This window comes from Bos indicus, chromosome 16 (genome assembly GCF_029378745.1).
Source record: "Bos indicus isolate NIAB-ARS_2022 breed Sahiwal x Tharparkar chromosome 16, NIAB-ARS_B.indTharparkar_mat_pri_1.0, whole genome shotgun sequence".
Taxonomy (NCBI): Eukaryota; Metazoa; Chordata; class Mammalia; order Artiodactyla; family Bovidae; genus Bos; species Bos indicus.
This window is the reverse complement of record NC_091775.1, coordinates 64,238,043-64,260,122: the sequence shown is the minus strand read 5'-3', so window position 1 is coordinate 64,260,122 and position 22,080 is coordinate 64,238,043. Positions and strand designations below refer to the sequence as shown.

General features: G+C 41.9%; 1 long non-coding RNA gene across 3 annotated transcripts in view; it reads left to right on the top strand.

Moving 5' to 3' along the window:
• Positions 1 to 2,144: 2,144 nt before the first annotated feature.
• The window catches only part of LOC109570664 (uncharacterized), a 50,954-nt gene continuing 31,018 nt past the window's right edge, over positions 2,145 to 22,080 (top strand). For 2 of the 3 annotated variants that reach the window (XR_002182513.2, XR_011560905.1), the window contains exon 1: positions 2,147 to 2,442. This is a non-coding gene — a long non-coding RNA (uncharacterized lncRNA). Of the gene's footprint in view, positions 2,443 to 3,583; positions 3,739 to 22,080 lie in introns of all 3 variants that reach the window. The other variant, XR_002182514.2, reaches the window with a different exon arrangement.

Sequence of the window (22,080 nt, the reverse complement as noted above, 5' to 3'; positions counted from 1 at the left end):
ACTCTGAGAAAGCAAAACAGAGCTGGAAGAATCAGGTTCCCTGACTTCAGACTATACTACAAAGTTACAGTCATCAAAACAGTATGGTACTTACTCAAAAATAGAAATATAGATCAATGGAACAGGATAGAAAACCCAGAAATAAACCCATGTACCTATGGTGAATTAAGCTATGAAAAGGAGGCAAGACTACACAATGTTGGAAAGACAGTCTCTTCAACAAATGGTGCTGGGAAAACTAGACAGGTACATGTGAAAAAAAAAGAAACTAGATTATTCTTTAACACAGTACAGAAAAATAAGCTCAAAATGGATTAAAGACCTAAATGTGAAACCAGACACTATAAAACTCCTAAAGGAAAACAAAGGCAGAATATTCTCTGACATAAATCACAGCAATATCTTTTTTTTTAAAAAAATCTGTCTCCTAGAATAATGGAAATAAAAGCAAAAATAAACAAATGGGACCTACTTAAACTCAAAATCTTTTGCACACCAAAGGAAACAATATACAAAATGAAAAGACAACCCCAGGTTGGGAGAAAATATTTGCAAATGATGCAATGGACAAGGGATTAGTCTCCAAAATTTATTAATACAAACAGCTCATGATGCTTAACAGCATCAAAGCAAACAACCACTCAAAAAATGGGCAGAAGACCTAAATAGACATTTCTTTGAATACATTCAGATGGCCAATAGGCACATGAAAAGATGTTCAACATTGCTAATTATTAGAGAAATGCAAAATCAAAACTACAATGAGATACTACCTCATACCAGTCAGAATGGCTATTATCAAAAAATCCACAAACAATAAATGCTAGAAAGGGTGGGGAGAGAAAGGAACCTTCCTACACCACTGGTGGGAATGTAAATTGGTACAGTTCTATGGAGAACATATGAAGGTTCCTTCAAAAACTAAAAATAGAGCTACCACATGACCCTACAAGCCCACTCATGGGTATATATCTGGAGGAAAACATGATCTGAAAGGATACATGCACCCCAATGTTCATTCCAGCACTATTTACAACAGTCAAAACATGGAAGTAACCTAAATGTCCATCAACAGAGAAATGGATAAAGAAGATGTGATACATACATACAATGGAATAGTACTCAGCCGTTAAAAATGAAATAATGCCATTTGCAGCAACATGGATGAACCTAGAGATTGTCATATTGAATGAAATTAGCCAGAGGAGAAATATCATATAACATCCCCTATATGTGGAATCTAAAAAGAAATTCGACAGTTGAACTTACAGAACAAAAAGAGACTCAGAGAATGAACTTATTTATGGTTGTCTGTACACACTGCTATGTCTAAAATGAATAACCCACCAGGACCTACTGTACAGCACATGACACTCTGCCCAGTGTTATGTGGCAGCCTGGATGGGAGGGGAGTAGGGGAAAATGAATACATGTATATGTACGATTGAGTCCCTTCACTGTTCACCTGAAACTGTCACACAACATTGTTAATCGGCTATACTCCAATATAAAATGAAAAGTTTTTTTAGAAAAAGGATTTGGGGAAAAAAAAAATGTAGCCCTCCCAGTACAGCCTCTGCCCCATTGCTTCACCTTCCCCCTTTAATTGCAGCCTAAATTTCGCATTACTCAGTCCTTTGCTTCACTTTATGGCTTGGCACACGTGTAATTCTAAACAATAGAGTGTTTGATTTCTAAATTAACTTGTTCAACACCTCTCTTCCCACTTAAGTCTGAGAAGAGGAATTGTGTGGTTTCTGGTCTCTGGCCTTTAGCACATAGCAGGGACTTAGATGTTTACAGATTTTATGTCTATTCTTATAAAAAAAAAATGCTTACCAGCCTCTTTGTTGTACGGCAGAAACCAACATAGCATTGTAAAGCAATTATCCTCCGACTGAGAATAAATTTAAAAGAAAAAAAGCTTACCAGTCTCACTACTAAAATTTGTGTTTTAAAAACTTAGGGCAGCAATCAGCCAGTGTACAGTATCCTGGCTTCTACCGTGCTCAGGTTACTGAGAGTGGTTCCAAGAGCACTGTAGCAGGTAGTCCTCCCCTCCCCCGCCCCCAGCTGGCCCCACTTGGCAGGTGGTTAGCTGGGATTTTTGCCTCAGGGGAAGGTTGGGTTGCTGGCTGGAAACTGAAGCTGGGTGGAAATCTGAAGCTACTGGAAGCCTAGCAGTCCTCAAGTGAAAGCTCAAACACTTTAAATCGTACAGGGAACGGGCTCCCCAAGAAAGGGAACGTCTGAAAAGATTTAAAGGAAGTACTCTTCAAGACAGAAGAGACATGGATATTGTTTTAGGGCCCAGGAAGGAGACAGGATTCACCTGAAGAGGCTGGGCCAGAGCAGTGAGCCGGCCATGTGCTTCCAGGGACTGCAAGCATTGACATCACCTGCAGCAGCTGCTTGCCACTTTTTCCTTCTGTTGGGCACCAGGTAATTCTTCTGAATTTCTTTCCAGCTCTGGGCAGGCCAGGGACCCAGCAACCCAGGCTCGGAGTGCACCAAGAGCACCACTTAGAGGAGGCGAGGAGGGCAGCTTTTGAGTTGTCAGTGCAGCCAGACGACTCACCCTGGAGATGCGTTTGCAGAGCAAGGACACCTTTTACTTAGCTTGTAAATCTATTTGGAGTGGCTGAGTAGGGATTCTGATGGGGAGTATGAGGTTGCTGAAGCTACCAGGGCACCTCAGGATCACTACTATTGGCTTCAGATTTCATTTAATTAAAGCAGATGAAGTAAAATAGCATTTTATGTGTGTAAATTCAGAGTTCTCTACCCTATCTTTGGCATCTCCTGACATCTATCCAAGTTCCTAGTAGATACTCAATAAGTGTTGAATGAGTGGATGAATTCTTAATAGAGCTGAGTTACTCATTTATATTCTTTTATCTTTTAGGCATGTGCTTTAAAAAAAAGTATAAACAAAAGTCTCTAGAATAAAAGACTGTGCAAAGTTTTTGTATTTTTTTTTAATTCTCCTCCTGGCATCAGTAATTACTGCATACTAGGTGTTGTTTTCTGTTTGTTTTGGTTTTTTTGTTTGTTTTTATTAGAACAGTTATTTTATAATGCTGTGTTAGTTTTTGCTGTACAACAATGTGAATCAGCTCTATGTATACATATATCCCCGCCCTCTTGAGCCTCGCTCTGCTAGGTGCTGTGGATCCATTTAACTCCACAAGAATCCTCTGAGCTACAGTTACTATTGTTATTTCCATTTTACAGACAAAGCTGAGGCACATAAAGATTAAGCCACTTGCCAAAGGCCACACGTGAGTAAAGGCATAGTTGGGATCTGATCCCAGGCAGTCCAGTTCCACAGGTTCCTGGAACTCTGTGGTCTGTCATCCTTAAAAATGGCAATGGCAGTGATAACTGTCCTGAGCCTACCACTGCTGCTTCGGGGACATAGTAAATGAAAGTGCTTTGTAACTCGCGCAACGTGACACTGTCGTACGTTAATTTTAGTTACTTACAAGTGTAACAGAGCCCTTTCTCTTGTTTTAACTTTTTGTGATGTGGCCAGTTTTATTTTGCGTCCTTGGCTCCTACTCCTTTGTCTTTTATGTTTCAGAAACGGAACGTTTCTAACTCAGGTTAAGTTTGACTTCTCGGTTCCTCAGCGTGTTCCTCTGAAACCTCTCCTAACTCGAAATGGCGTAAATCTAAGACGCGATCACCTCGCTACACGTCTTGCTAATGGGGGCACAAAGTAAACTGAGATAAAGCGTAAGTGCTCACAGACACAGTTCAAAATTATGGCGGCTTGTGGACGGAAGGGATGGTTAAGAGAGTTTGGGTTAGACATGTACACATTGCTATATTTAAAATGGATAACCATGACTTCCCTGGTGGTCCAGTGGTTAAGAATCTGCCTGCCAATGCAGGGGACATGGGTTTGATGCCTGGTATGGGAAGATTCCACATGCTGCAGAGCAGCTAAGCCTATCAGCCACAACTCCTGAAGCCTGTGCACTCTAGAGCCTGTGCTCTGCAACGAGTGAGAAGCCCACACACCGCAACTAGAGTGTAGCCCCCGCAGCAAGACACCCAATGCAGCCAAAAATAAATGAATAAAAAATAAATTAAAAAATGTAAATACGTAACCAACAAGGACATACTGTTAGCACAGGGTAATCTGCTCAATGTTATGTGGTAGCCTAGATGGGAGGGGAGTCTGGGGGAGAATGGATTCATGTGTATGTATGGCTGGGTCATGGTGCTGTGGACCTGAAACTATCACAGCATGCTCCAATATAAAATAAAAAGTTTAAACAAAAATAAAACAGACAAAAGGGATAGAGCGGCTTGATGCTGAGATGAGGAGTGTGGCTCCCTGGGAAGGAGCCTGGCATTGCCACTCTGCTTGGGTGTGGGGGGTACGTGCTGTTTCTACCAAGTCTCCTGCAAAACAAACACTGAACGCTACTCTCAATTGTCGACTTTTTTTTGTAAAAGCAAAAATCCTCTTTGGATTTGTTACCAAAACAAGTACTAGGTCTTTAGGTCTTTCCTGAAATCAAAGGCAAACAAATAGAGGAAAACAACAGAATGGGAAAGACAAGAGATCTCTTCAAGAAAATCAGAGATACCAAAGGAACATTTCAGGCAAAGATGGGCTCGATAAAGGACAGAAATGGTATGGACCTAACAGAAGCAGAAGATATTAAGAAGAGGTGGCAAGAATAAACAGAAGAACTGTACAAAAAAGATCTTCACAACCCAGATAATCACGATGGTGTTATCACTGACCTAGAGCCAGACATCCTGGAACGTGAAGTCAAGTGGGCCTTAGGAAGCATCACTACGAACAAAGCTAATGGAGGTGATGGAATTCCAGTTGAGCTATTCCAAATCCTGAAAGATGATGCTGTGAAAGTGCTGCACTCAATATGCCAGCAAATTTGGAAAACTCAGCAGTGGCCACAGGACTGGAAAAGGCCACTTTTCATCCCAATCCCAAAGAAAGGCAATGCTAAAGAATGCTCAAACTACCGCACGATTGCACTCATCTCACACGCTAGTAAAGTAATGCTCAAAATTCTCCAAGCCAGGCTTCAGCAATACGTGAACCGTGAACTTCTTGATGTTCAAGCTGGTTTTAGAAAAGGCAGAGGAACCAGAGATCAAATTGCCAACATCCACTGGATCATGGAAAAAGGAAGAGAGTTCCAGAAAAGCATCTATTTCTGCTTTATTGACTATGCCAAAGCCTTTGACTGTGTGGATCACAATAAACTGTGGAAAATTCTTCAAGAGATGGGAATACCAGGCCACCTGACCTGCCTCTTGAGAAATTGGTATGCAGGTCAGGAAGCAACAGTTAGAACTGAACATGGAACAACAGACTGGTTCCAAATAGGAAAAGGAGTACGTCAAGGCTGTATATTGTCACCGTGTTTATTTAACTTCTATGCAGAGTACATCATGAGAAACGTTGGACTGGAAGAAACACAAGCTGGAATCAAGATTGCCAAGAGAAATATCAATAACCTCAGATATGCAAATGACACCACCCTTATGGCAGAAAGTGAAGAGGAATTCAAAAGCCTCTTGATGAAAGTGAAAGTGGAGAGTGAAAAAGTTGGCTTAAAGCTCAACATTCAGAAAACGAAGATCATGGCATCCGGTCCCATCACTTCATGGGAAATAGATGGGGAAACAGTGGAAACAGTGTCAGACTTTATTTTTCTGGGCTCCAAAATACAGATGGTGACTGTAGCCATGAAATTAAAAGACGCTTACTTCTTGGGAGGAAAGTTATGACCAACCTAGATAGCATATTCAAAAGCAGAGACATTACTTTGCCAACAAAGGTTCGTCTAGTCAAGGCTATGGTTTTTCCTGTAGTCATGTATGGATGTGAGAGTTGGACTGTGAAGAAGGCTGAGTGCCAAAGATTGATGCTTTTGAATTGTGGTGTTGGAGAAGACTCTCGAGAGTCCTTTGGACTGCAAGCAGATCCAACCAGTCCATTCTGAAGGAGATCAGCCCTGGGATTTCTTTGGAAGGAATGATGCTAAAGCTGAAACTCCAGTACTTTGGCCACCTCATGTGAAGAATTGACTCATTGGAAAAGACTCTGATGGTGGGAGGGATTGGGGGCAAGAGGAGAAGGGGACGACAGAGGATGAGATGGCTGGATGGCATCACTGACTTGATGGACGTGAGTCTGAGTGAACTCCGGGAGTTGGTGATGGACAGGGAGGCCTGGCGTGCTGTGATTCATGGGGTCACAAAGAGTTGGACACGACTGAGCGATTGATCTGATCTGATCTGATCTGATAAAGGAACATAGAATAAGGTGAACTTCTAAAAAGTGGGGGATACCTGTATGTCAAATCCATTTGACATAATTTCGTTATCACTTTCCTTTTGTGATACGAAAAGACTAAGTGTAACGATAATTATTCTATTCTTTAAAAAAATTTTATATATGTATGTGTATATGTATTTGTGCTGATTCTTCATTGCTACGCACGGGCTTCTCACTGCAGTGGCTTCTCTTGTCGCAGAGCACGGGTTCTGGGTGTCTGGGCTTCAGTAGCTGTGGCACATGCAATCCTTCTGGACCAAGGATCAAAGCCATGTCCCCTGCATTGGCAAACATGACTCTCAACACTGGACTTACCAGGGAAGTCCAGATTGTATCATATTCTGAAAGAACTGCCACAAGAGCTAACATGACCAGATGAATGAAGAAGAAAAACAACCATCTTGAACTTTCCACTATGATTCTCAGTTTCCTGGGCTCTTCACACCTAAGTACATACTAGCAACCTAAGAGGCAACCTATTTCGCCTTCGTGCTTAATTGCTCAGTTGTGTCTGACTCTTTGCATGTCTGGCTCCGTGTCTCAGTCGTGTCTGACTCATGGACTGTAGCCCACCACATTCCTCTGTCCATGGGGTTCTCCAGGCAAGAATACCGGAGTGGGTGGCCATTTCCTTCTCCGGGGGATCTTCCTGACCCAAGGCTTGAACCCGGTCTCCTGCACTGCAGGTGGATTCTCTACCATCTGAGCTACCAGGGAAGCCATAGAGTTAGTGCATTCCTTGACCATAGAATTTTTGCTTTCAAAACGCAATGGACTTATTTGTATGCTGTTTGTTTTTAACTTGTAGGGATATATTAGACTAAACTAGTAATAAGCTTCAGAGAAGGCAATGGCACCCCACTCCAGTATTCTTGCTGGAAAATCCCATGGACGGAGGAGCCTGGTGGGCTGCAGTCCATGGGGTCGCTAAAAGTCGGACACGACTGAGCGAGTTCACTTTCACTTTTCACTTTCCTGCGTTGGAGAAGGAAATGGTAACCCACTGCAGCGTTCTTGCCTGGAGAATCCCAGGGACGGGGGAGCCTGGTGAGCTGCCATCTATGGGGTCACACAGAGTCGGACATGAGTGAAGTGACTTAGCAGCAGCAGTAATAAGCTTTCACTTCCCCTCCACCTTTTCTTCAAACATCATGTTTCTTCAAACAATCATGTATATAAAAGATGGTCCTCTACAATTCCAAACTAACCGAAGAGTTCTGTGTTCCCAGCACTATCTTCTTTCTACAACTTCGCTAATAGGGCAAATTAGAAACTTGCAGAATCAGGGATGCCCACCTCTAGAGGAGGGAGAGAGTGAATACATATTTTTAAGAACCATCCCAAGGACTTCCCTGGTGGTCCAGTGGCTAACACACTGCACTCTCAGTGCAGGAAGCCCGGGTTCTATCCCTGGTCAGGGAACTAGATCCCACATGCTGCAACTGAAGATCCCACCTGCCACAACTAAGACTCGGCACAGCCAAAAAAGAAGAACCATCCCCTATAATTCTGGAAACACCTCTTAGCTTCAGAGTGTGGGCCAACTCCTGTTCTGGACTCAAAGGATCTCGCTCACTCTCCATCTGGCATCAATTTACATAAGTTCATCAAGAGTAATTCCCTATACTTATAAAGTGGGACTCATAACACCCCAAGCTGCCCAAGGAGCCTGTTGCTACAAAGCCTAGTCTCCTCACTTAGGAATTAGGAATATTCTGGACTGCATTTTGAATGGACCACCCAATACTAATTCCATCAAGTCCCCATCCCTCTTTTTCCCAATCCAGCCAGAGCTCCAAACCTCAGCCTTTATCACAGGGTCTCTCATATCCCTGTATTCCACATATCCCCTAACGTGGACCAATTTATTCCTCCCTTCCCCACAACTGACCTCTCCACTGTGCTCTCTAGAACTCCTGGCTTGTAATCAGCAGACTTTCTTTTTTTTTTTTTTTTTAATTTTTTATTGGAGTATAGCTGCTTTACAATGTTGTGTTAGTTTCTGCTGTTCAGCAAAATGAATCAGTTATATATAAATACACACACATATCCATTTTTTTTTTAGATTTCCTTCCCATTTAGGTCACCACAGATCATTGAGCAGACTTTCCTGTGCTATACGGTAGCTTCTGATTAAGTTTATTTAGCCCCGCTGAGCATGTGGGATCTATCTAGTTCCCTGACCAGGGATTGAACCTATGTCCCCTGCACTGGGAGCATCGTGTCTTAGCCACTGGACCACATGGGAAGTCCCCTGGACCAAGTGAAAAAGCAAGGTGGGTGCACACAAAAAGCAGACGCACGAAAAACACACACACTTCCAAATACATTTATATGCTTATATTCATAGACTATTCCTGGTAAAATTTACAAGTACTGATAGTGACTTACTTGAGACAGGGATAAGAGAGAATTGTTTGTGGTTGTTTTTCTCTACAGTTTGGAGTTTAAAAAAAAAGCATGCATTTATCATCTTTTCCGGGGGAAAAAAGTGCCTACATTTTTTAAGCACATGGGTCTAAGTCTTCAGCACTGAGTCAGTGAAGGAGCAATGTCTGATCTTCTTGCCTTTGGGCAAGTCATTTAATCCGGCTGAGATTTTCCATCACCTACAACATGGTTACAATGATATACAGCCCTCAGGATTAAGTAAGGTCACTCTGTGGATGTGCCAAAGCACATGCGTAGGGAACACAGCCGGTATCAAACGAATGCTCGGTAGCCTCCGTTTCTGTTCCTTGCAACCATAGGTAGCGCCCTGGGTACATCATCTATTGCGGCTTGGGTTTCCTTTCTTATGCCAGGAAAGTTGCTGTGAGTGCCACAGCTATTTAAATCAACTGACCTTTCCAGTTAAGGTTCTGGACAACCTCTATCTTAGGCTGGAGATGACTAAAGCTGCTGATGACGGAGGCAACTGGTGGTGTATTGGGAGGTGTGGCAGGGGTGGGGCTGAGCCTTCCTCGGAACCTATGACCTACTGGCTCTCACGGTCTACAAATTTCTCTTGTTAGATATGCCTGCCAGCCGCACACTGTAATCTCTGAGAAGACAGAAATAGCAGGGCTCATGGTTCCAACTCCCATTCTTTGGGAATGGGACTTGGGCCTGAAGTTTTTTTCTACCTTTGCCAGAATTTTAATTCCCTTTATTGCCTCGGCCGCCTCAAGCCTTCTCCTGTGGGTGACGGAGCTTTGTCGAAGTAGTAGGGTTGGGCTGGCAGGCTTTCCAGAGGACACGAACTAGAGAAACACGCAAGAACACTGTCTCCTTAAGAAGCACCATCAGGCTATCACTGTCTCACCTGGTTCATTCAAGCCACGTGACCTCACTAAGGAAAGTCATGTGCTTTAAGCACCTCCTACCCAATTTCCATCAGCTCCACGTATTCCTGTCTTCATCATATAATCTAAACAAAAGCAATGAGCTTGCTGACTGCAGATAGTAAAATCACTCCACACACACAGCTGTTATAAAACTCTTCCTTGAATTAAGCTAAACTTGCTCAGAGTTCAACAGCTGCCATGGTTTCCACAAAGTTTTACGCAAATACCTTTATAATATGAGAAGCAGCTTATACAGAGCTCCATTCGACCCTCAGGGCTTTCATTTATAAAAAGGTGTTACAAAGGGTTAATTTTATATGTCAACTAGGCTGGCCCATGGTGCCCACCCATGGTTTCTGTTTCTGTGAAGGCATTTTTGTGTTATATCTTTTTCTTTTTAAAAACCTTGGCTGTACTGGATCTTCACTGGGGTGCGAGGGCTTTCTCAGAGGACGGGCTGTAGAGCTCTAGGGCTCAGCAGTTGCAACTCACAGGCTTAGTTGCCCCGAGGCATGTGGGATCTTAGTGTCCTGACCAGGGATAGAACCCACATCCTCTGCATTGCAGGCCAGATTTTTAATCACTGGACCACCAAGGAAGTCCCTCTGTGAAGGTGTTTTTGGATGAGATTGACATTTAAACTGATAGACTTTGAGAATTTCCTGGAAGTCCAGCGATTGGGACTCTGTGTGGCCACTTCAAGGGACACAGGTTCCATTCCTGGTTGGGGAACTAAGATCCTACAGGTCTTGGGGCATGGCCAAATAAAATAAAATAAATTGATGGACTTTGAGAAACAATGTGGATGGGCCTCATCTAATCTGTTGCAGAACTTAATGAAAAAAAGAGTGACTTTCCCTGAGCAAGAAGGGATTCTATTGTGACTCAAATTGCAACTCTTCTGTGAATCTCTACCTCTTTTGTACATGCCAAGCCTCTGCAATTGCATGAGCCAACTCCTTAAAATAAACCTCTGTCTCTCCCTCTCTTTCCCTATCTCTTTCTCTCTCTATCTCACCTCATATATATATATATATTTATTTATAGACAAGCATATATATATTTACAAATTTTGTCCTAGGAGAAAATAGAACCTAATTAATTTTTACCAGCATCTTTACCAAGGTCAAAAAAAAAAAAAAAAAAAGCACACATTGAAAAAAACTAGAAAAAATATGTTAAATGTTAAAATTAAATACTAGAACTATGGTTGATTTTCCTACATTTAAAAATGTTTAGTAAGGTGAGAATGTATTACATTATGATGAAAATGTTTAAAATTAATTTCTTAATAGGGAACTTTATATTATGAAATGGTAGAGCTTTTAAGTAAAACAAAACAAAAACAGTGTGTTTGCTATGCAAATATAGCTTCAAGTCAACTAGCCCAGGGCTCTCTTTCAACCGGATGCTGCCACTAAGACCCTCTAGGAATCCAGCTCAGAGAGTGGAGCTGCCCATCTCCCCAAATTCAGATGTGACCAACAGTCTATGAAGGCCAACTTCATGCAAAGCTTGATCTGGGTGCACTTGCTCTCAGCACACATTCATCTGATTCTCACAACTCCTGTAGGTGTGCTCAGTGGCTTCAGTTGCATCTGACTCTTTGTGACCCCCATGGACTGTAGCCCGTCAGCCTCCTCTGTCCATGGGATTATCCTGACAAGAATACTGGAGTGGGTTGCCACTTCCTCCTCTAGGTGACAGGTACACTATTCTCAATTAGCAGATGAAGAGACTGAAGTTCCAAGAAATGATGTGATTTGCTTAAGAGGCAGAGCCAGGATTTGAAACCTAATTTCCTAACTCCAGTCCCTATCATGGTTCCCTTTGCTGAAATCCCAGAAGATGTGAGAGAGGGTAATACCCAGAGTCTGGTTCATTCTACATCAGCTTTTGTATTGGAGCAGGTATCACGTGAAAAACAAATGCTTATGGTCAAACTTTTGTGTATCAGTTCCAGGACTTGAGCCACCGCCCATTTTTTGGCCTTTTATAGTTGGCCTCGGAACTGTCACGGCACTGCTGGCTGTGCCATTTAGCTTGTTGTTGTTCAGTTGCTAAGTGCTGTCTGACTCTGTGCAGCCCCATGGACTATAGCATGCCAGGCTTCCCTGCCCTTCACTACCTCCCAGAGTTTGCTCATATTCATGTCCATTGAGTTGGTGATGCTATCTAACCATCTCATCCTCTGCTGCCCTTTTCTCCTTTTGCCTTCAATACTTCCCAGCATCAGGGTCTTTTCCAAAGAGTTGGCTCTTCAAATCAGGTGGCCAAAGTATTGGAGCTTCAGCTTTAGCATCAGTCCTTCCAGTGAATATTCAGGGTTGATTTCCTTTAGGATTGACTGGTTTGATCACCTTGCAGTTCAAGGGACTCTCAAGAGTCTTCTCCAGCACCACAACTCAAAAACATCAATTCTTTGGTACTCAGCCTTCTTGATGGTCCAACTCTCACATCTATACATGACTACTGGAAAAAACTATAGCTTTGATTAGTAAGCCCTTTGTTGGCAAAGTGATGTCTTTGCTTTTTAATAGCTGTCTAGGTTTGTCATAGCTTTTCTTTGAAGGAGCACGCTTCTTATAATTTTATGGCTGCAGTCACCACCTGCAGTGATTTTGGAGCCCAAGAAAATAAAGTCTGTCACTGCTTCTACTTTCTCCCCTTCTATTTGCCAGGAAGTGATGGGGCGATCTTGAATGTTGAGTTTTAAGTTTTAGTTTGTATGTGTATAACAATGAACATATAATGAGGCTCAAGGTCCACTGGAAGTTGAACCTTGTGCCATCTTGGACTCAGTTTTTTATCATGTCCTATGGTTCTGTCATTGTTTTAAAGGTTGTGCTCTGCCCGCTTCCCTCCTATATCATGGAAATCCCATCAGGGGAGATTTGGCTTATCTGAAAGGAGAAAGATTGCCTTGGAGAACATAATCCATTTCCAGGGTGTGTGCCATTCTTTTCCCTTCTCCTAAGTTCTTTTGGGAACTCCTGAAATGTCCCCATCTTTTGCCTGCTTTTGAAACAAGTGTTCAGGGAGCTGCCCAGGCAGGTTCAAACAAACAGCTGCCAAAGCCCCAGCCCTTCCCCTGCCACACTTGCTGCTGCTGTGTGTAGAGTGGGATCTATGGCCGTAAACACTGGAGTCAAGTTGCAGACACGCAGCTTTCTAGCAGACTGTCCTTCTGTGTTTTTGGTTAGGGGGATTTGAAGCCCCGTGCACGCCCCCTCCCTCCATTCCATGTTTCTCTGAGTCTTTGAGGGCTGTGGCTCCGTCCGATTCCCGGTGTGTCTGGCACATGCTCTGGACCTGGTGGTCCCAAGGGACCTTGGAGTGCAGGAGCAATTCCTTTACATTTTCAAAGCCAGACTTGGCTAAGGCCTTTCTGGCATCTCTATTCTTTCCCCAAAGTGAACCTCTCTAGAGTCCTGTGTGATTGTTAGATCACATTTGTCAGCAAGGAACCTGACTGTGGCCTTAACCGAAAGAGGTTTATTTTTCTCAGACAAGAAGAAGTCAGAGGTGAGACTTCCATGCTGCTCCAGTGGCTAAGACTCTGCACTCCCAATGCCAGGAGGCCCAGGTTTGATCCTTGGTCAGGGAACTAGATCCCACATGTCACAACTAAGACCCAACACAGCCAAATAAATAAGTAAAAAAAAAAAAAATTTTTTTTAAGAGAGAGAGAGAATATTCAAGTTAACAAAGAAATATGTCTCTTTAAAAAAAATTTAAAAAGGAAGAAGTCAGAGGTAACTGCCCAGGCTGTGCAGCAGTGCTAGGATATAATCAAGGTACCAAACTGCTCAGAAGATGTTTTTGCTCCATGATCCTTAGTATGTGGCTCTTCTTGTAGTCTAAAGATGGCTTTTGCATCTCTTAGCATTACTGAGAAAGGATGCTGCCTTCTCTTTTTTGCTTTTAAGTATGGGGCTTCCCAGGTGGTGCTAATGGTAAAGAACCCACCTGCCAATGAAGGAGACGTAAGAGATGCAGGTTCGATCCCTGGGTCAGTAAGATCCCCTGGAGTAGGAAAATGGAAACCCATTCCAGTACTCTTGCCTGGAGAATCCCATGGACAGAGGAGCCAGGTGGGCGATGGTCCATAGGGTTGCAAAGAGTCAGACACGACTGAAGCAACTTAGCACACACATGAAAGCAATTATTTTAATTAAATGAATGATCCATAAACTCACTGGCCTTGTAAAAATTTAGAACATTACAGAGAAGGCTAAAGGCATCCTTTCACCATTTCTTTTCCCAGTCCCTGGAAGTGAACATTGTTATCACTTTTTTCTTTTCCTTCAGAACTTTTCCTGCATATTTCATACATTTACATATGCCCATGGAAAATATAAAGCTTTTTAAAAATTTCATTTGTATTGTATGGATGGTCCTTCAACCTTTTTCTTCCCTTTCCAATTCAACTGTATATTTTGGCAATTTATTCTTTTATTACATGTAGCTTTCTCAAGTTGTCTTCTACTTTCTATTTCTAAACTGCTTCCTGATATTTCCTAATATGAATATATTACTCTAGCTTCTTTAGCCAGTCAATCCCCTATTAATTGAGACATAGGTCATTTCCAATTTAGGATACCGAAGAAACATGATCCACAGATCATTCTTATATACATGCCTCTTTTGTATATATAGATACCATAATATGAAATTTCTGGGTTTTAGGAGGCAGGCAATTTAAATCTTTACAGGTATTACCAGGTAACCCTCTCCTCCCATGCAGAGATAACCATATCGAAGAATGTGGTTTGTTCATCTTTAACTCCATTCTACCTTTAGGTCTAGCACAATCTAAGCTCAGTAAATGCCTGCTGAATTGCACACTCCACCAAGATTTTATATAGAGATGACCCAGTCATTTGCTATTTCTAAGGCCTCCCGTAGACTGGTTTTTGTCCTAAAGGTTCATCCTGTTGAGTCTAATGTTCTCTCTCTGTCTCTCTGAGAGATCTTAGTTCCCCAGCCAGGGATTGAACCCGTGCCCTTGCCAGAAAAAGCATGAAGTCCTAACCATTGGACCACCAGGGAATTATCCTCTCTTTATCCTTATACTTTGGTTCTTTTCTATTTTGAAGATCCAGGGAGAACAAACCTAATTCCAGTTTCATGTGATCTGTGCAACTTATATCAGACTGATGATTGCTGCTCTACCCCCATTTCCATGCCCATTTAAAATTTTTCAGGGTTTTTGTGAAGATAAATGAGATAATCTTTGTGAAAGTAGTCTGAGTTCTTTTCAAGAGTAGAATGTAATACGGCAACAACATGTCCCCAGTTTTTGAGGACAGGATTCATTTCTATCTTATGAACTCTTATTTCATACCATTTAAGGTTTTCTTTTTTTTTTTTCTTTCACTAGTGTATTTTTATTTGTAAAAAAAAAAAAAAAAAAAAACTAGCACAAGAAATCATTTTAATCTCACATGGAATGAGCAAAATTTGTTTTTTTTTTTATAAGATATTGTACATGTTTTAATGCCATTCTCCCAAATCATCCCACCCTCCCTCTCCCACAGAGTCCAAAAGACTGTTCTATACATCTGTGTCTCTTTTGCTGTCTCGCATACAGGGTTGTCATTACCATCTTTCTAAATTCCATATATATGCATTAGTATACTGTATTGGTGTTTTTCTTTCTGGCTTACTTCACTTTGTATAATAGGCTCCAGTTTCATCCACCTCATTAGAACTGATTCAAATGTATTCTTTTTAATGGCTGAGTAATACTCCATTGTGTATATGTACCACAGCTTTCTTATCCATTCATCTGCTGATGGACATCTAGGTTGCTTCCATGTCCTCGCTATTATAAACAGGGCTGCGATGAACATTGGGGTACATGTGTCTCTTTCAATTCTGGTTTCCTCGGTGTATATGCCCAGCAGTGGGATTGCTGGGTCATAAGGCAGTTCTATTTCCAGTTTTTTAAGGAATCTCCACACTGTTCTCCATAGTGGCTGTACGAGCTTGCATTCCCACCAATAGTGTAAGAGGGTTCCCTTTTCTCCACATCCTCTCCAGCATTTATTGCTTGTAGACTTTTGGATCACAGCCATTCTGACTGGCAGGAAATGGTACCTCATTGTGGTTTTGATTTGCATTTCTCTGATAATGAGTGATGTTGAGCATCTTTTCATGTGTTTTTTAGCCATCTGTATGTCTTCTTTGGAGAAATGTCTATTTAGTTCTTTGGCCCATTTTTTTGATTGGGTCGTTTATTTTTCTGGAATTGAGCTGCAGGAGTTAAAGCAACTTATTTTTCATTTGTTCAGATCTTTTTATATGGCAATTATACATATTTTAATACCTGCTCTATTTTCCAGAATGTAGAATGTAGAATGTAATATGGCAACAACATGTCCCCAGTTTTTGAGGACAGGATTCATTTCTATCTTATGAACTCTTATTTCATACCATTTAAGGTTTTAAATGTGTAGTATTTTCATAGGGCTCAAAAATTTACAAAAGGTATACACTGAAAAGTCTTGTTCCCATTCTTATTCCCCATCCTTTTAGTTCCTGACTCATCTTTCCAGGTCCCCACATAACAACTTTAATTCATTTTTGGGTAGCATTCCATAACTTCCTTATTTAAACACTTACAGATACTTAAATAAATTTTTGTGTTTCCTCACTCTGCCCCCCACCCCTATTCCTCACTTCTTTCTATTCACATTATATCTTTCTTTAAATTAATTTTTATTGGAGTATAGTTGCTTTACCGTGTTGCATTAGTTTCTGCTGTATAGCAAAGTGAATCAGCTATATGTATACATATATTCCCTCTTTTTTGGATTTCCTTCCCATTTAGGTCCCTGCTCACATTATATCTTGATATTTCTAAATGAAAACACATAGTGCTTCCCATAATTACTTTTGACTTTTTCTATTAATAGAAACTTAAAACAGCATATGGAAAATTTAATCTTTCAAATAACCTCCATCAAGCCTCAACAATTATTGCTAACTTGTCAATTTTTAAACCTATTCTTCTTTTAAAATTTTTGTTATAGAATCTTAAAGCATATCATATTTCTATATTCATCTTTCTTATTTTTAATGGATATACAAATACTCTGATATAAAGACATGTACCATAATTTATTTTAGCAGTCCTTCATCAACATATGTTTCCACAGTATAATTCTTTTTAATAAATGGAATTATATCCATAAATGTATATATGTGTATGTGTGTGTGCATGCTCAGTCGCTCAGTTGTGTCTGACTCTTTACAACCCCATGGACTATAGCCTGCCAGGCTCCTCTGTCTATGGAATTTTCCAGGTAAGAAAACTGGATCGGGTTGCCATTTCCTACTTCAGGGGATCTTCTTGACCTGGAGATCAAACCCGAGTCTCCTGCCTCTCTTGCACTGGCAGATTCTTTACCACTGAGCTACCTGGGAAGCCTGTGTGTGTGTATGTGTACACACAGATACAGATAAACACAAACATACACATGTAGTATACTATTTTTTATCATTTAAAATTTTCACATAAACAAATTCACTACTTAGAAAAGGAAAATATCTACCAAACCATGGTTTCAGTTTGGAGTTAATAAAATGGAATCACTGCAGAACCTGAACAACAACTGTGGAGCTTCTGATCTGCTCTCCTCAAAATGCTGTAGAATCTTTGATATTAAGTACCTGCCCATATTAACACTCTTCTCACAATTTCATCATTAAGAAAGCTATGGATTTTCTGAATTTTATCTTCTCTTTTTTCTCTGCAAAGCCTTTCTCAATTTACCCAGACTTTATCCAGTTTCTCAACCCCAGCACTACTGACATATCAGACTGGATCCACCCCCTGCCTTTTTTTTTTTTTTTTTTTGCTTTGGGGGACTGTTCTGTGCACGGCAAGATGTTTAGCATCATCCCTGGTCTCTGCCCACTAGATGCCAGTGACACTTCCCACCCCCCTCCATTCTGACAATCAAAAATGTTCCCAGACATTGCCAAATGTCCTCAGGGGAGCAATTTCCTATTGCTTCAGACTTACAGCAAACGGAGGAGAACTGGACAAGATGGCCAGCAGTAGACATGGAAACACTTCATGCTCTACTAGCTGATATCCAAGTACGAACAAGCAAACTGAATTATGCTTGTTTCATTTTCCATTCAGAGCCAATTACTTGTTTATTTAATAAAAAGTTCTAACTTACTAGTTTAAACAAGGCTTGAGAATCTTAGTAGAAGCAGAAGGCTAATGAATGAATTTGCTAATTCCCCTTTCAAGCCAATGACCTTGGTTAATATTTCTTAGCAGTGACAGGTCTTAAGTACTGTTTATTTTTTTACCTCTGAAAAGTCATATTTTGTGTATTTATTTTGTGATTTAATGCTGTGTTTTCTATTAAGTGTCTCAAAGTGAATTCAATGGAGTTGAGACATTTTTCATAGGTGACTTGAATTTATATCCAAGTCTTGATTAATTTCCACACCAAAAGTTCTGTGTTTTGGTCTAGGTTGGCTCTCAAGGTGCATTTTCAGTTTTAGAATTGGAAATTGATCTCAGATGAAAAAATGGAAGAGGAGTATGCAGTCTCCTTTATCTTTCTTTTTGAGAAACAACTTGTCTTCTTTACAGAGGGAAGAATGGAGCCAAACTTTGCCAACCTAGACTAAACATGCTGTCAGGTGCTTAGAAACCTAGCTCTCCAGGGTTTGTTCACGTTCCTACTCTTCTATGAGATTCTGCACCGGCTAAGCCAGAATGGTCTATCTCATTCCCTTTGCTCTGACAGTGTTTTAAAACTCTGCCTAGGACTTTCCTGGTGGTACAGTGGATAGGAATCCATCTGCCAAGCCAGGGGACGTGGGTTCAATCCCTGGTCTGGAAACATCCCACATGCCACAGAGCAACCAGACCTGAGAGCCACAACTACTGAAGCCCGAGTGCCTAGAATCTGTACTCTGAAACAAGAGAAGCCGCCCCAATGGGAAGCCTGCTCACTGCAACTAGAGAAAGCCAGTGCACACCAACAAGGACCCAGTGCAGCCAAAAAAAAAGAACCCTGAACCCTGCCTGACAACATGGTGAGGTGTGGACACATGTTCCCCTTTTTTTTTTTTTTGAAATGAAACTGTGTGACTTTATTTATTTACTTACTTAGTGTTTGGCAGTGCTTCAAGCGGAGAAGGCAATGGCACCCCACTCCCCCATAGATGGAGGAGCCTGGTAGGCTGCAGTTCATGGGGTTGCTCCGAGTCAGACACGACTGAGCGACTTCACTTTCATTTTCACTTTCATGCATTGGAGAAGGAAATGGCAACCCACTCCATTATTCTTGCCTGGAGAATCCCAGAGATGGGGGAGCCTGGTGGGCTGCCGTCTATGGGGTCCCACAGAGTCGGACATGACTGAAGTGACTTAGCAGCAGCAGCAGTGCTTCAAGATTAGTAGTATCTCAGTTCCCCAATCAGAGACTGAACCTGGGTCACAGTAGTGAAAGCACTGAATCTGAATTACTAGATCACCAGGGAACTCTCCACATGGCCCCTCTCTTATTTATTTTTAAGAGTTTATGAATTTTGTATCAACACACACCTGAAGAATATGAGTGGGAATGGATCTTAAAGATGAAAGCAATCAAAAACTGCAAGAGGCCAGATAGAACAATATGGTACATGGCCCCTCCTCCATTTGACTGTGAGCAGCTTAAGGGCATGAACTCATTCATTTCTATCCCTGAAATCTCCAGTATCCATTATCTTACATGGCACGGGACCCTGCCAGGCTTCTCTGTCCATTTTTTCCAGGCAAGAATACTGGAGCAGGCTGCCAGCTCCTACTCCAGGGGCTCTTTCCAACCCAAGGACTGAACTCACGTCTCTTGCGTTTCCTGCATTGGTAGGCAGATTCCTTACCATGGTGCCATCTGGGAAGCATCTGAGTCTCTTATCTGCCATATATTTTACACATAATCTTATCTGATATTTACTTTGCAAAGTGTATTCTTATACCCATTTTTCAGATGAATTAGAAAGCTGAAGTTCAAAGAGGCTGAGAAACTTACTCAAGGTTACCAAACTCAGAAGCGGGCATGCTAGAATACAGACTCAGAGGTCTGATTTCTACATATTTGTTCTTTCCATGTATCATTTCACTATGTGATGGAGGAGAATCTCTCGGGAAGCTCCTATGTGGAGTAAAAGCTTTAGTCAAACATTCTTATTTTTTCCTCCACAGGACATTCAAAACCTTGGTAGCGTCTTAGATTTCTCCTTTACAGGAGAGAGTCCTTTCTGTTAGAATTGGAAGGACATGTGTCTCCTGCCTAGAGAAGAAGTTTGTTCATAGTAAGACAGAGATCCATTGGAAGGGTCATCTGGGGTGGTAAGAACCCTCTGGCATGTTCCAGCCTCATTTCCTCCCTGGCACTGCACAACGAGGGTACGAGCGGTTTTGGACAAGTGCCTCTGAGACAAAGCCTGTGGAAAAAGCCGGGGTGGGGAAGACCTTGAGAACATCAAAGCCCTAATGAGGCCTTTCCACGCCTGGTGTTCAGTGACTTCTCGACCAATTCTTTTTGTAGTTTTTTCCTACTTCTTTGCTCCTGGTCTATCTCGCATAGGGTAACTATGTAACACTGTCCAAAAGACAATTTTGAAAGGAGAACAATATTAATAATAACTCTAGGATAACAGAATCTCCTGGGGAAACCAGTATGCAGGGTTTCTCTCTTTTTTGGCCATGCCTCATGACTTGTGGGATCTTAGTTTTCCCAACCAGGAACCAACCTGGGTCCCCTGCATTGGAAGGCAGATTCTCAACCACTGGACCATGAGGGAAGTCCCCCTGGTCTCTCTGTTTTAGTAGTCTTATTTCCGTAACATTTCAGAAACCTTTCAGAGGTCAATGGGCTTGACGTCCTTGAACACAGGGAATATATGTGTACAGGTGAGATAGGACATATCATAAGGCAGAAAAAATTATGGGGCCTTTTCCAATCTGCATGACCTTGGATAAGCCACTCAGCCTCACTGAACTCAGTTTCCTCATGTACATAAGAGCAAATGGTATTCCTCTCAGGGCAGCTTATATGGAATAAGTAAGAATATCACAGGTACTAAGTCTGCATACTAATCTCTTTCTCAGCTGGGCTGGGGACCCTTGTGGCTGTTGGGGTGGTGGTGGGAACCACTAAATATTTGGTTGCAAGGTCAGAAGATCTCTAGAAATGCTGAGAGATGATCTGAGTTTCAGGTTCCTGTGATCTGAGGATTCTTGGCCCACTATAAGTTAATGAAAGTGGGGCCCATTCATTTTTATTGGTTAAAGAATATCCATCTACCAGTTGGCAATAAGAAGGGGAAAAAAGAAGAGAGAAAAAAGCACTTCAAAACATACTTCCTGTACTGCCCTGCAAACGGGCAGAGAAGGGCTTGTGGGAGGATCTGACATGAACCCACCCATGACAATGTGGAGAGAGGATGAGACGTCATCTTGGTTGCTGTGTTCACAGGTTCCATGTAAATAGGAACCGAATAAATATGAAGTGAAGGAAAGAGCTGAGATGCTAAGCTTAAGGCTGGAAATAACCTCAATTTTGGCCTTTTACCTGTTTTCTTGGCCCTGGCAATAGGCTTGCAATCTCCTGACTGGACAATGATCCCTTAGGCATCCAAGCTCAGTGAGCATTTCCTAAGACTAATTAGTGTTTAGGAGAGACTTTTCCTGTTAAGACAGCCTCTGCCTTAGGCTTCCTTGTTCTGAGAGGAGGTCAGTACCTGCTTGCCTGAGACCTACTAGCTTTGATTAGAAGGTAAGACTGTTGAGCTGATGCTTTCTTGATCGGTACTGACTTCATTAGTTGTGCTGGAACAGCCATAAGATAGGCCAGTGATAGGCCTTGTCTATACCCTGAGACTAAGCTGAGAACACCCTGTAAATAATGGTCAGGAATTCCATCCAGAGAGACAAGGACACAACTGACTCTAGTTACTGGGTTTCTAAACAGCACACAGCTGGGCCTGGGCTGGCTCATCTTCCCTACCTTTGCGCTCCTTCTCGAGGCCTGGGGCTGTCTCTCTGTTTTCAGGAGCCCTCCAGGCTCCTCTGCTCTTTCAGGGCAATGAGCGGCAGATGTGCTCAACTGCTAGAAGGCACATGGCTGGGGTGCTATTTCTGGCTTGGGCTGAACTCAGAAGTCCTAGAAAGAATGTTTGTGACACTACTCTTCTGAGAATTCATAATGCTCTGCCTGGCTGTTCCTGATAGTCATTCAGACAATAGGCTTGTGGACCATGGCATCCACAGCGGGGCCAGGGAGGAAGGGTGATGGAAGTGGTGACACAAAGCAGCTCTCTAGTGGCTGGTTCAGAGCAAACCACATCCTTGGCTGCTTCATTTATTTATTCATTTGTGCATTTATTTATTTTTTACTTATTTTTGGC